Source organism: Macrosteles quadrilineatus, unplaced genomic scaffold (assembly GCF_028750875.1).
Source record: "Macrosteles quadrilineatus isolate MER2022 unplaced genomic scaffold, UCM_ALF_1.0 Scaffold_1__1_contigs__length_201487025, whole genome shotgun sequence".
In the NCBI taxonomy this organism is placed as follows: Eukaryota; Metazoa; Arthropoda; class Insecta; order Hemiptera; family Cicadellidae; genus Macrosteles; species Macrosteles quadrilineatus.
In genome coordinates, this window is record NW_026542594.1 from 196,850,231 (window position 1) to 196,863,413 (window position 13,183).

Here is a 13,183-nt window from a genome sequence, read left to right on the forward strand (position 1 = left end):
AACAACATTATCTAACATTTGTGTCTAGTACTATCAATAGTCAAAGATGATACTAACCAACTTGTGTCATGTTTCAGGTGTGGTGGATGGTTGGAGGAGATATGACATCGACCCTGGAAAGTTCTCTAGTTTCTTGATGAGGACTTGTAATTGTCTAGAGTCCATAGGGCGTTTCAGCACCACAGAACCTGCTTGTCTACTCTTGTGTATCCTACTACGAGCCTTTAGAGAACAAGCAGCCCTGATATTGGGTGAGTGAATATTTGATCTAGATATTTGGCTATTTGGTCTGAAACTAGTAATTAGACAATGGATATACTTTATGCTCATTAAGAATAGTACACTGGAAACTTTGTTGTCGTTTTGTTGACGTTCATGCAAAAAGTTGTACTAAAAAAACTGTACTTTTTAGGAGACAAAACAAAAACTAAAATCGCCTACAGGCTAGGCTTTGTTTTGACGTTCTAAAAAAGCAAAACGGGTGTTTAGTGGCAGTTCAAAATAACATATTATAATACCTGACCTTACCTATTAGAAAGGCATAGGGTCGCCTCACCTAAGCCTTTCTTGGGTTTCTTGGCAGCTTAAGTGCCCAGAGCCTATTCCGAGGATGACTGTGCACCAACACCAACTCCCTAGGACCTCAAGCGGGATTTGAACTCGTGAACTGCGTTAAGCGCTTTGCTGCTGCAATCTGCTTGGTCTATAGGCGATTTTAGCTTTTTTTCGCCTCCTGAAAAGTACACCAACTTGGGGTCTGTTTCAGGTGTGGTGTTGGTGGTTGGAGGAGATACGGCATCGACCCTGGAGAGTTCTCTAGTTTCCTGATGAGGACTTGTGGATCGTCTTGTGTCCAGCACCACAGAACCTGCTAGTCTACTCTTGTGTATCCTACTACGAGCTGTTAGAGAACAAGCTGCCCATATTTGGTGAGTGAATTTTCAGCATTGATTAAATAATAATATTGATCTTGTTTGGTTGGGTCATATTATATCTGAAATTAGTCATTTGACGATAAAGAATGAAGAATGAAGAAGATTCATAAAGAATGTAGATAAGAACGTACATAGATATGTTGACGTAATGACGTTCATGCAAAAAGCCATTCTGTACTTTTCAGGAGGAAAAAAAATAACTAAAATCACCTAAAGGCTAAGCTTTGTTTTGATATTCTAAAAAGCTAAACCAGTGTTTAGTGGCAGTTCACAATAATATATCATATCAGATCTTCCCTATTATAAAGGCATAGTCTCGCCACACCTAAGCCTTTTTAAGGTTTTCTTGCAGCTTAACACATTAGCTGCTGACGACTCCGATCAGAGTCATGTAACAATGCAGTGTGTAACAAGTTGGTCTATTGTGACCTCCGCATTTATCGGGGATCAACTAAACTATTTCAGCATGTTGTGCTGGTCCTATACCTACTTTAATTTGGGTTTAAGTTGGTAGTAACATTTCCCGTAAAATCCCGTCTGGCAATGCTTTTTGTCTTGTTTTCAGGGATTTTCTCTTTTCGAGCCATTACAAAAACATTGGCTACATATCCAGGCAGTGCTGCTATCTGTAAGTTTTTCAGTGAACTTACGTCCACTCTCAGGGTAACACAGCACCATCACCATCGCTGTTTTGCTGCTGTCAAGACCGAATTATTTTAATGCTATTGCGTTCGCTGATTCACTGGCGCGCAGAGGCTGCGTCGCATTATGACCGTACCGGTATACTGCCAAAGGGATTCTCACAGCGAACGTGTTAAGTGCCCATAGCCTATCCCGATGATGCTGATATCATATGCCTGTTCACTGACACCAATTCCCTAGGAGAATCATGGCGGGATTCGAACCCGTGAACTGTTTTAAGCGCTGCGCTGACTGCAGTGCAGCGGAGAGGCCTGGAACCATTACAACCACTAACAAAAGTTACTGTAGGACTTTTGCATTTTTAGAACTTCAAAACAAAGCTTAGCTTAAAAACAATTTTAGTTTTTTCCTCCTAAAAAGTAGGCCTACACTAACTTGTGGCATGTTTCAGATGTGGCAATTGGTGTTGGTGGTTGGAGGAGATACAACATCGACCCCGGAGAGTTCTCTTAGTTTCCTGATGAGGACGTGTGATCGCCTTGTGTCCATGGGGCGTTTCAGCATCACTGAACCTGCTAGTCTACTCGCGCGCAGCTACTACAAGCTGTTAGAGAACTAGCAGCCCGTATTGGGTGAGTTAATATTTGATCTAGATATTTGGCCATATGGTCTTAAACAAGTAACTAGACGATGGATATACTTTATGCTCATTAAGAAGAGGATACTGAAACTTTTTTGTCATTACGTTGACGTTCATGCAAAAAGTTGTACGTAAAAAACTGTACTTTTTAGGGGACAAATGGAAAACTAAAATCGCCTAAAGGCTAGGATTTGTTTTGACATTCTACAAAAGCAAAACGAGTGTTTACTGGGAGTGCACAAGAACATATAATATCAGATCTTCCATATTATAAAGGCATAGGCTTGCCACTCCGGAGCCTTTCTTGGGTTTCCTGGCAGCTAGGAGCCTATTTTGAGGATGTTGATATCATATGCCTGTGTAGTCCACTGACACCAACTCCCTGGGAGCCTCAAGCTGGATTTGAACCAGTGAACTGTGTTTAGCACTGCAGAGCAGCGGAGAGGCCTGGAATTACAGTATTACAACCACTGACAATGTACCTACTGTAAGACTTTTGCTTTTTTAGAACGTCAACAAAACAAAGCTTAGCCTTTAGGCGATTTTAGTTTTTTTTTTGCTTCTTGAAAAGTACGGTTGTTTTACATAGGACTTTTTGCATGAACCTCAACGATTTGCAATAACATGAATGTGAAAACATGAATTTTTTTACCATGGCATCTTTGCAGACAAGTCCTGCAATCTTGATTACGTTGCCATAGTCAAAAGCTTGGCTCGAGCTTGATTTTATGACTAAGCATTCAAGCATGTAGGCGATATTCTGGTCGGCTCGAACCAATAATTGGAAATGAGATATTGTAGGTTCATTACAAATTACAACCTAAACTTTGCCTTCCCTTATTCAACCTAGGTAACTTCAAAGGATTTAATGCAGTGACACAGCTGTAAAGACATGACCAATCCTCCTTGCTTCCATTTTCTGTTATCAAATGGGATTTTGAAAGTAATAGTTCAGTTTTTTTAGGTCAGGTTCTAAGCTAGGTTAGGACAGTTTTAATTTTATAACAGGCCTACACTATATCCAGTGGCGGCTCTAGGACCTAGTCCAGGGGGGGGGTTTGGGGGGTGTGGAGCACCCCCCAACAGAAGAGGGGGGTCCTCCCCCGGAAAAAATTTTAAATTTTTAAAGCCGTTTGGTGACTTTCTGAAGCAATTTTAACGCCTAAAACTGTGTCCAATAATAGTCCAAAAACTCCCATTTCACCTGTTGTTTGTCATGCATGAGCAGATAGACATAAGTAGAGTAAAGTAAAGTATATTTTTTAAATAGTTTTTACCAATTTATTTAATAGATCAGATTTATTATCCTAATAGAACTAGGCCTATATTAAATATGAATAGATATTGCAAAACATAACAATTAATCCTCTATTGTGGTTTTTATTTCATAATTCAACTTTTTAAACCTAGTTTTAATTTGTACTGCTCAATTTCGGAATTTTGGGGGAGGGGTTTGACCCTCTAACCCCCCTCCCTGCCTACGGCCTTGTAAAACGGGACTACACTGTATTGAAAATATAACTAACAATTGATAATTTAATAGTAAAAAATCCACCGCAATAATGAGTAGATAACCAAACGGTAAGGCCTGACATTGATTGAATTGTATAATTTAAACACCCACGGCAATAACGAATAGAAAACCAAACCATGAGGGTAAGGCTTGACTAATTGTATTTTATATTAAAACATCCACGGCAATATAAGTAGAAAACCATAACATGAGGATAAGGCCTAACTTTAATTGTACTGTTTGAATGTGAAATCCATCCTCCTTTCTTTCTGCCCGGCGAAGTGATCTATTACTTTTTCGTTGAAGTTTAAAGTTGACAACAGCTTTTTTTCGATAGAACACATAGCAAGCGCACTTAGTCTGTCTTGTTTCATGGTACTCCTGGTAAACGTTTTAATTCGTTTCAAAGTAGAGAAACAACGTTCACTTTCCGAAGTAGTCATAGGTATTGTGCTTATGATTTTTAAAAGTTTGATTGACTCTGGAAGCACATCTTTGAGGTTGTTGTCATAGACAAAGTTGAGTAGTCTTAATGACCCTGTGGCCGTTGAAAAATCATCCCTATTGTAAATAACATTTAACTCCTGTTTCAATTCAGTTTTATTTAGGCTAAATAGTTCCGCAGCAGCGTGTAACTCTTTTTCGGGAAACTTGGTTTTAAACTCCCCAAACAAACTTGGCTGAAACAGTTTTGCCGCGGACAAATGATTTACTAACGTAAAACGGTCATCAATTCCCGACGTAATTATGTCACACACTTCCTTTGCGACAACGCGTTTTTGATCGTCGTGTCTTTTCCGCTTTTTGCTCGATTCGGGTTCACTATCTCTCGGTTGATCTAACATGGTCGAGTTTCTTACGCGATCTACTACAGTTTTGAAATCGCCTACAAACTTAAACGCCTTGACGCAATCAATTGTTGTTTGCTGCAGTTGGTTGTACAGAATGTCACTGTGGGGCAGTATTTGATTGAAAAAGTCCAGCCAGAAAATAAAGTCTTCGTCTTTTAGAATACTTCTTAGGCCAACAGCTTTATTTATTGTGGCATAGTCATTGGTGTCATCGTCGAGTATGTAGCTTAAACATTCCTCCAACTCTCTTTGATGATTAAAAATTGTGCTTACAATTCTGGATTTAAAATTCCACCGAGTACCTGAGCTTTTTGGAATACGACGTTTTACTATCTCATCGAGAACTGCAGTTCTCTTTGTTGACTGGGAAAAGAATGATGAAAACCCCTCGATATTACTGAAGAATATCTTAACCTGCTTATTTTGTGTAGCACTGCGTTCAATGATTAAGTTTAATTGATGTGCGTAACAGTGGACAAAATTTGCATTCTTATATTTAGATTTTACACGCGCTTGTACTCCCGTGTGTTGGCCACTCATTACGGAAGCCCCATCGTAGCTCTGGGCAATGACTTTATCAGGAGTTTTGTCGAGGTTTAATTGCTCTAATACTTCAAAAATTGTTTCGCTAACTGATTCTGCATCATGGCCTTTTGGTCTAATAAAAGTGATAAATCGCTCGTGAATCGTGCCATTCAGCTCGTACCTAATAACAAATACTAGTTGGGATAAAGTGGCACAGTCTGTTGTTTCGTCGGCTTCAATAGCAACATAGTCGGTTTGTGTCAATTCGTCACGAATCATTTGCAGACAAACGTAATATATTGAGTCCAATAACTCGTTCTGTATGGTTTTAGACAGACCCAAAAACACTCGGTTATTTGTTTGATTTATGTGCTGTTGCAATGTTACATCCAGCTCCGCCATAAGGTTAACCAAACCACGAAATATGCCAGGATTTTTTTAATTTTCGCGTTCATCATGTCCTCGTAATGCTAATTCAAACGCTCCACAAAATTTAATTGCATCAATTAGCTTACTTAGAATGTATCGATTTTTCGAAACATCTTCATTTTGTTTTTGTATTTTTAACCTATGAGTGAAAATTTAAAAACATACGTTTTCAGGAAAAGCACTTTGCAATTTTTTCCCCCTTTTTTCAAAACGTTTATTATTTTTTTTATTTCATTAACATTTGAAGTTTCATAAAATGTCCATGGTAACGCAATATCTTTGGTAGTTTTTTCTTAAAAGAGCATCTTTAGTGGAAAAACACAAAATCCTGTCACGACCATAACAGACGTTTAAATGAATATTTAAAATAGTTCATATTATTTTTATAACTATATTTTGCTATAAACTAATTTACTTTTATGACCATTATACAATAAAAAGGTCACTGAGCTTTTGGTATATTTGGTCTTTCTAAAAAAAAATTAAAAAACTCAAAAAATTGGAAAAAAGCCAATAAAATCTTTTTAAGTTTGTATAACTCCGAAAAAACTTACCTGAGACCCGAAAAATCGTTATGTTTGTATAGAGGTGTGCTTCTTTTGTGTATAAAACATTGAAATATGACGATATTTTAATTTTTGAAATTTCTATGATAGAAATCGTAAACGTGATGGTCAGGGACAAGCGGTACGGTCGTGAATTTTTTGAAATAATCTAGCCTAACTCTTTCTAAACAATCTTTCTATTATACTGTTAGTTATAATAAAAATATGTGTTTCAATTGAACTAAACTGTTCAATTTACAATTATATTAAAGTTATTGTCACGACCAAACACACTATAATCCATAAGGCTGGATTGGTCGTGAAAAACCCGCGATGGTCGTGAAACTTTGGTCGTGAAATTACGTGTTATTTGGCTCTGTTCTGGCGGTAGCCCTGCACCTCATGTTCGAGGATACAAAGTGGACTTCTAGGTTAATCTAGCAATTGAAATATCTTATAAACAAAAATTAACACCATGTCTACTTCATCGAATGACTACGTACGGTCATGGACACACCAAAATTACAAAAAACACAATCTTTCCTTTATTAATCTTGTAATTCCTCCTTTCAACTCGAAACGACCGGCACTACAATCCTGACGTACACCCTGAACTAGTCTCTAAAACCAACTGACTCCATCGACGCCAGGCTTGCCACTATCGTGCTCCAAAGTTGAAAATTTTTCCCAAATGGTCGTGACGCCAAATCGAGGGACAGACTTATTTTGTCATGCTAGTCAGTTTGCAATGACAATAAAATTATAATATGCTCCTTTTTTGTAAGTTTAATAACCATTGATGACATAAAAATATGGCTTTATATATTTCGGCATGAATAATTAGTCTAAAAACAGCGTGAAAGTTGGAAAATGTACCCTAGGGACACGTCATGGTCGTGAATTTAGAGACTTTAAAAATACGAAAAAAATACCGAGAACCTATTTAAAACCAAATAAATGTGTGTAACATGTTGCCCCCGTCCCAAAAAATATTAAAACACATAATAATAAACTAAAAATCCAGTATCTACGAAGTAAAAGGCCAGGGACATGAAAACGTACGTTTATAAATTTTCACTCCTATATGCATTGTCCAATTGGCATCTAATATCAACTTTACTAAATAACTTCTTGATCAGCATTGTACGTGTTATTAAATTTACGGAAAGTAAATAAAAGAAATGTCTTATAACACTTAAAACATATATTTACGCTTATACTGTTACTCACAAGACGGTAAATATACAAAACAGATGGTAAGTGGTGATCGATTTCGATTGGACACTCCAATCATCATCAGACCCAATAGACGAATGACCCAACCTTCATTCGCCTATTGGGTCTGATGATGATTGGAGTGTCCAATCGAAATCGATCACCACTTACCATCTGTTTTGTATATTTACCGTCTTGTGAGTAACAGTATAAGCGTAAATATATGTTTTAAGTGTTATAAGACGTTTCTTTTATTTACTTTCCATCAACTTTACCTAAAACAGCATATTCTATTGACGCATTTATGTGTTTTTCACTTGTTTTGTGTTTTTTTACTTTTTCCAGTAGATGTTTAAAGTCTGAAATGCCGTCTACAGTCCATGCTCTATCTTGAACCCCCATGACCAAACAAGTGTAGCAGAAAAATGAATTTTTAATTGAACAACCATATAGCCAATCTGCATGATTGTACATATGTGGCGAAAATTTTCGTGTGAAGCTATTCTTATTCTTTGAACTGTTTAGAATTTGGTTTATGTTCATGAAAGGTCTAGGAGGTCCTAATTTTTTCAAAGAAATTCTGTGGTCAATATTTTTGATCCCTTCATTGATAATCAGGCTAACTTCGTTAGTGACGTTAGCCGTCGACGACAACGAAATGCCGCCATCCATTATTATTTAGATTTAGGCCTTCAACCCACGGCAAATTTACCCGTAATAACTTATTAAGACTAATAATAAGTAACTATAACTAAAATTGTCCGAGTCACTTTACCTATGGTTAGTTTACTTATTTTTCGGGTTGATTAGGTTAGCCTATACTAAAACTACAGACGTAACTTATTGACTCAAAGATACCAACTAACTAACTCAATCAATTAAGTATAACTATTAATAATTTCTACTTAGCTCTTTCAATCTTCAACAAACTACCGCTGCCTTCCTTAGGCCTCCATCACTATCACTAAACACTATTGATCACAAAACAACAGGTCGCCCATGTAGCACAGATGGTTGGGCCAACGTTGGCCAACTGTGGGACAGTTGGTCGATGGTTGGTTGGAGCTTCCACAACCAACCAACCGTTGTCCAACTGTATATCTCGTAGTTGGGCCAACCAATATTTACAACTGTGGACCAACATTGGTTCATTGTTAATGAAATACATTAATATGCATTGCTGGGTATCATACATCAAGCCAACCGTTGTCCAACCGTTTTTCACTCCGTTGGACCAACAAATGATACTTTTGTTGGACCAACAATGGTCCATAGTTGAGTTTACACGACTTTCATTCTCTGGGTCTAGCTTTCACAACATAATTATAATAAAATATCTGGTTTTACAATACCTTTATCAGTTCCAAAAGTTTCCAAAAGTTTTTGGAACTGATAAAGGTATTGTAAAACCAGATATTTTATATATTACAGTTCCGGCGCTACAACAATGAATTTTAATAATTTTAATAATGCAAATATTTTTTAAATTAATATTCTTTAACTTATTTGCAACAATTTAAGGGGAAAGAGTAATTAATCATATAACAGGCAATTATAATAGCATTAACAATCTAACGGTAATTAATTAATCATTCAAATACCAGTATCCTCTCTAACTCCAAAAAAAAAAACTACTTATGATGCCTTAACAGATTAACAGAATCATATTATACTGTGTAGTATCAAAAATGTTTGAAGTATTGCGACCATTGCAACTGTCGGCTACTCTTTCACCACTTGAAAACTCTCTATATCAGCAATCACAGATAGCTCAGTGGTAAAGTAAGAGGCTCATAAGTCGAAGGACCCGGGTTCGAGACCCGTCTGGGCCAAAAAAATTTTGTTCTAGTTTTTTTTCAAAATTTGTTTTTATGAACTATTTAATCAATTTACTCAACTAATAATTATGCTTTTCGTACTAAATCTTTATTATTTTGTGTGAAATAAAACGGTTGGCTGGAAAACAGTTTAAAGAGGTGACATTTCTACTGTTGGCCAACTGTGTGGCTCCACAATTTACCAACGTTGGCCCAACCATCTGTGCTACATGGGCGTTTGGCACTAAACTATAACTGAACTGTGGTCATGAACATGGAAAGAAGTGAGGTTAGTTTATGTTTATGGTAGTGACAGTGTGGATGATGGCTCCAGCGCTGCCAACATGGTTCTTCCTATCCTAATCGTGTGTGATGCAGAATTATCCAGTTTAGGGTGGCTGCCCTGATTTATGGATGCGCACGCAGCTTTGGACTCTGCCCCAGAGTCCCTATTGTAAAGCATTGGAATGACGTCACGGCACCCTCAGCGCTGTTAGGTGTTTCTACCATAAGACTACATGCATTGAGTTTGGGACGGAGGTTGCCGCCGTCCGCAATCCACATTATGAAAGCGACTATCGCAAAACAGTCATTACTGGATTCAAAATTTAAAACTATTTCATTTCATATTATTATCATATTGATTAAGTAGTCGTAAGTAATTGTAATTTAATTTGAATTACGACATATTATTTTTTTATTACATAAATAAAAAAAATATTGATTTCTGTATTGTTGGGAGGGTGGCGTCCGAGAGTCCTTATGGGCTAGCCGCTACTGACTATATCCCGGCTTAGCAAGAATTTATTTATCTATATTTCTAACAGGAAACATACAGTATATTATTCTTTTCTCCTATTTATAAAAGTGGCGAACTTAAAATTAAATACTGTAAGTTATCACCTATTAGATAAATGTATCCAAATGGATGAAGCTATTACAGTAACGGTAGTTGTAAATCATTACTAATTTGTTATTTACACGTTGTTAAGTGTTCTTGTTTGTTTTGCATCATAAACTGCTGTTTGCTCTCTAATAATCTTCCTCCTCTTCAGGTGTTAGGCAGTAGAACTTGGACTTACCCAAACCACCATCCTAATCACTCAATTAAACTTGAATTCAAAATTTTTATTTGGTTTTTTCAACACAGTTTTGTGTGTAATGTCTTGCGTTTAGGACTGTTAGCCTATTTCATTTTTCAAGCTAGTAAAATTATCATCTCTCTAAATATTTTTGGTCATTCTTTAACTTGAAATGAAATGAAATGTGCTTTATTGTACAATTTGGAAACATTACATAATGATACATACTTATGTGCACACAAAAAACAATGGTTACTAAACCGTCTGTTTAGTTGACACATTAATTTATGTTTTAAATAAATAACAGAAAGTAACTCCTTGACAAAAAGACTGAAAATAAAATAATGTTTAACATAAAATACATTTTTTTTTATTAAAAGATCCATCTATAAACATAATTGATAACAAAAGTCACAAACAAGGAAAAAAATACTTTTTGAGATTACTTGCTTTTTTCAGTTGTCTAAAAGTTAAACTCCTGTATTAGATCCCATCTTACACTCCAAGCATCTCTTAAAAAACCACCCGAAGCCCGCCAATCCCTTCCATTTAAATAATCAAAGAATTCGTCTTCACTTAAAGAATGTGCTTTTAGCCAAAAATATCTGATATTCTTTAGAATCGGGCATACTGCTACGTAATGAAACACCAATTCAATTTGCCTATTATTGCATAGAGAGCAAATGTAATTTTTATTCTCTATCCAAGGTTGATAATTTAGTGACAGTAGCCCTGCTCTGGCATTAATAATCCAGGCTATAAGGGAAATGTCCAAGTTATCAGTGAGCAAGGGTCTGTCGCCGAGCTCAAGGTCAAGAGAGAGATATTGTTGGTGGTACAAAGACGTTATCGCTCTCCCCTCGCACTCCCCCTTCCATGCGCGCCGCTCTACCTCTACCAGACCAAACAGCTGTGTCTTGAGTGAGTCTAAATCATCAATATTGAAATCTATCGTCATTCCTCTTTTGCACCCAATAAACTTTCATTGCTTGCACCAGAAAATATATTTTGAAATAATTTGTTTGGCAAGAATATGTGGAGTCTATTTTCTGGGAGTAATACAAAACTTTTAATATTGCCTTGATATGTAGCGCTAATGTATAAATATGCAATTTATCGAAACCTGTTTCTAAATATAACACATAATTGGGAGTGTTTCTAGGTAGACGAAATAATTTTTTAAGAAAAAAGTTTTGTGCCTTCTCTATTTTTTTTTATTCCAAAAAGCCCCACACTTGTACCCCATAACATAAAATCAATCTTAAAACTGGGTTATAACAAACTAGGTTAGAGCTTAGCGGAATCTTACTGCCCCTTTTGAAACTAGCCCATATTGAATTAATTGCTAGTTTTGTCATAATATTCTTTTGATGGAAATATAAGTTCCACGACAAAGATGGAGTAAAATCGACCCCTAGATATTTATAACTGTTTACTACCTCTATTGTTTTGCCTTTGTACCACCGTTGACAAGTTGTTCCAAGCCTCCCTCCTTTCCTAAATACCATGACTTTTGATTTATTTAAATTGAGGTTGAGGTTCCATATTTCACAGTAGTTTTCTAGCCTATTTATCATGTGCTGCAGACCTGTAGCTGTCGGAGATATAATCACTATATCGTCTGCATACATCAGCATATTGACCCTCTGACCACCAAAGTTGCACCCACCTTCTAACACTTCTGGCAGATCATTAATGAATAATATGTGTAATTAATAGGGCTGATTAGATATCCCTGTCTTAAACCCATGGAGGTATTAAAGCTGTTGGTTATTCCTCCAGGAACCCATATTGACGCCGTGGTTCCCGAGTAATAGTTCTTCAATATAGTTAGTAATTTTGTTAATAAGCCTAAACACGATAATTTGAACATAAGGGCATCTCTGTCTATTGTATCAAAAGCTGATGAAAAATCAATAAAAAACAAAATAGTTTCCCCTTGTTTTCCTCTAATCTTAAGTGTCCCATACAGGTTAGGTTAAAAATATTATCTATTGTTGAATACCCCCTCCTAAACCCAGCCTGAAACTCTGTTAATATATTTTTTTTTCATGGACCCAATTAGTAAGTCTATTGTTTACTAAACCAATAAAAAGTTTTGCTATACAATCAATAAAAGATACACCTCGGTAATTTGCTACGCAGTTAATATCCCCCTTCTTATGCAATGGAAACACAATTGAACTTTTAAAGGATTCTGGTATTATTCCCGTTTTATAACAATTGTTGTAGATTTTAAGTAGTTTAATTAGTAAAACCAAAGGCGCATTTTTGTAAAATTCATACGGAATTCTATCGCGACCCGGTGCTTTGTTTTGTTTAGCATTGGACAAGACAGTTGTTAACTCAGCGAGAGTGAAATCACTATCAAGGTATGCATCTACGATAAAAGGTTCTGCGTAACTTATCAGTGGCGGTTCCAAGGGGGGGGCTACAGGGGCTAAAGCCCCCCCCCCCTTGGACTCTGGAAAAATAAATTTTAACTTACGTTTCGTCCTTAAAACACGCAATGTCATAAAACAGACATCAATGTAGTTTTTATTCAACTTAATAAGCGATGGCAGGAGTAGTATTAAGTTGCACATAGATAAACTTTGTGGACAATAGCACAAAGAATAAAACAATATTACGCTATGGAAGGTTGTACGCATCATCCAATTTTTACAGCAGTCAGCTGTTGACATGCTAGGGCAAAGGCGAGCGCCGAGCAAGGACGGTGAAACAGCTGATTTCCTGATGTTCCATAGTTAGTTTTCAAATTGTCTGCTAGCCGCTAACTTTACACAGGCATCAATCAGCAATCAGCGGTAGCACCAGTAGCCTATTACCATTGACTATATAAACACTAGTGTTAAGTTTATATAGTCAATACTATTACTGAATTCGATACTATACATATTGTGACAGATCTATGAAATGGAGAAAAACGTAAGGTTAAAAAACGTGTCTACTTGCTTGCATGACATATAACAGGTGAAATTGAAGGTTT

General features: G+C 36.5%; 1 long non-coding RNA gene across 2 annotated transcripts in view; it reads left to right on the forward strand.

The window, feature by feature from the left end:
• LOC128993539 (uncharacterized) overlaps positions 1 to 13,183 on the forward strand; it is a 53,449-nt gene that overhangs the window by 1,340 nt on the left and 38,926 nt on the right. For both annotated transcript variants that reach the window (XR_008490767.1, XR_008490768.1), the window contains exons 2-4: positions 78 to 251; positions 767 to 929; positions 2,029 to 2,209. This is a non-coding gene — a long non-coding RNA (uncharacterized LOC128993539). The remainder of the gene's footprint in view (positions 1 to 77; positions 252 to 766; positions 930 to 2,028; positions 2,210 to 13,183) is intronic.